Genomic DNA, 2,564 nt, shown 5'->3' on the forward strand with positions numbered 1-2,564 from the left:
CTGTAGACCAGGCTGGTCTCGAACTCACAGAGATCTGCCTGCCTCTGCCTCCCGAGTGCTGGGATTAAAGGCGTGCGCCACCATCGCCCGGCCTGATCTTTAATAAATAAAGGCTCTTTTCTTTTGCTTACGGATTTGGACTTGTTGGTGGTCTTTGGGGAGGGAACCTTGCGGTTTGGACATGATTCTCATTCCATCTCAGCTCCCTAGACTGTCCAAGTCAACACACCATTCTCTGGCCCAAAGTCACCGAGCCCCTGTGTCAGAATCTCTCACTCATTGCTGAGTCCAAAGAGCAAAGTGTCTCCTGGCCCTGCCATTCCACCTGGGCCATAATTTGCCTTATATGAAGGCTAGATGGGTGGGGCACCTGTTGTCATCCAGATTTCCAGGAAGTGCTGCTGTTAGGGGCTTTCAGGCGCCTCCATTAGCACTCCTGCAGCCGGGAGCCGCACAGAGATCTGACAGGATTCTGACTCGCCATCTCAGGTAAGAAGCTGGGGACTGTGCATCTGAGCTGGCTGTGGCTCTGGGCACCGTCCACACACCTAGAATCCCTGGACTGGAAGAGTTGAGAGCAGACTGCTGTAAGATAGGACAGACAAAGGGCAGTGGGGGGTTAGGTGCCTGGGACTTAGGAGGTCACAAGGGGTAGGATACAGTGGTGTGGAGACCCAGGAAGCTTTTGCTTCTTTCAGGGGCCGACTTAGCACCCTGAAATTGGGAAAGGGTTGGTAGGGAACCCAGGAATCTCAACTGGAGCCGAGGGAAGAAATAGCTGTTGGGACTGGTATCCTGATGTCTGGCACTTGGCAATCGTCGGAATTTTCTCAATCCTCATGCCTTTGGGACAGCAGTCTTGCTCTGAGAAATGCAGAAACTGGGGTTCACTTTCCTGTGTGGGGCAACCCCACCCCATTTGTCTCAGTAGGTTCTATGAAGGCCTGAGGGAGATTTGCGGTCTGTGTGTCACGATTGCCTCACTTTCAATACGCAGGGAAGATTAGCTATTCCAGTTCCTCGTTGTCTGGAACTGTGAGCCCTTGCTTGACCCCAGGCTGTGAAAGGCAGTAGATTAAAAATCAAGAGTCAGGGACTGGAGAGATGGTTCACTGGCTGCTCTTCCAAAGGATCTGGTTTCAGTGCCCAACACCCATATCGTGGCTCATGACCATCTGTAATTCCAGTTCTGGGAGATCAGACATTTTCTTACTTCCATGGACACCAGGCATATAGGTGCATATATGTACATGCAGACAAAACACTCATATACATTAAATAATAAATCTATAAAAGAAAACACAAAGTCAGATGTGGTGACCCACCTGTAATTCCAGCTTTTGGGAGGTGGAGGCAGGAGTTCCGGGGCATCCTTCACTACAAAGCAGGTTTGAGGTCAGTCTAAGCTAGACATGACTGTCTTAAAGCAAAACAGCAAAAAGCCCTTTTTGACCCAATACATCTCTCACTCTTGGTCCAGGCGTAATGTCTGTGTTTGAAAGTGTCACAAGATCCCTGGTCCAGGAGTTGGATTCCGGAGGGGATATGATTCCTGTCAAAAGTATGGTTGACGCTGGTGCATTCAAGCGTGGTTATTTGGTGAGAGAACGGAAGAGGTTCTGGGGATGGTCCTACTACCACAAGACAGACCTCACCCTGGAGGACATACTGGACGAAAAGGACGAAGGACTAGTTGGTAGGCTGCCTGCAGGATTTAGAGGTCAGTATGTGGCAGGTGAGAAATGACCAGCTTGAAACCTTGCCTGCTTCTATTCTACCCCGTGCTCAGCTCCGCATTGCCCTCAGCTAGTTGATTTGTACACGCTGGCACACCTCCAAGAAGACACACACAGAAGGGTTGGTGAGCAAGAGGAGTAAAATAGAGATTTTTGTTTTGGCTTGGTTTTTCAAGACTGTGTTTTTCTGTGTAGCTCTGACTGTCCTAGAACTCACTCTGTAGACCAGGCTGGCCTCGAACTCACAGAGATCCACCTGCCTCTGCCTCCCGAGTACTGGGATAAAGGCGTGCGCCACCACCGCCTGGTGAGATTTCTTTGTATTGGAAGTCATTCCCACATAGTCTTCTTTTCCTGTGTCTCTCTACAATTCCAATTCCTGAGCTCTGAGTTTATTTATTTATTTATTTATTTTGGTTTTTCAAGACAGGGTTTCTCTGTGGCTTTGGAGCCTGTCCTGGAACTAGCTCTGTAGACCAGACTGGTCTCGAACTCACAGAGATCCGCCTGCCTCTGCCTCCTGAGTGCTGGGATTAAAGGCGTGAGCCACCGACGCCCGGCTTCTGAGTTTATATTTTTATAATTAAACTGATGGATAAATGGAGGAAGATGTGATAGTCAGGATGGACACAGACTTCACAGCTAAGGTTGCCCGGTTTTGAAGGCCACTCTGCTGTTGACCGGCAGGGTGATGTCTGGACGAGCTGCTTTTTATCTGTGTAGGTTTCAGAGTCTTCACCTGTGAACGCTCGATGACTAAGAAAATGGCCCCCGCCGGGTGATGGTGGCGCACGCCTTTAATCCCAGCACTCGGCAGGCAGAGGCAGG

The sequence above is a fragment of the Microtus ochrogaster genome, unplaced genomic scaffold, assembly GCF_000317375.1.
Source record: "Microtus ochrogaster isolate Prairie Vole_2 unplaced genomic scaffold, MicOch1.0 UNK31, whole genome shotgun sequence".
NCBI lineage: Eukaryota > Metazoa > Chordata > Mammalia > Rodentia > Cricetidae > Microtus > Microtus ochrogaster.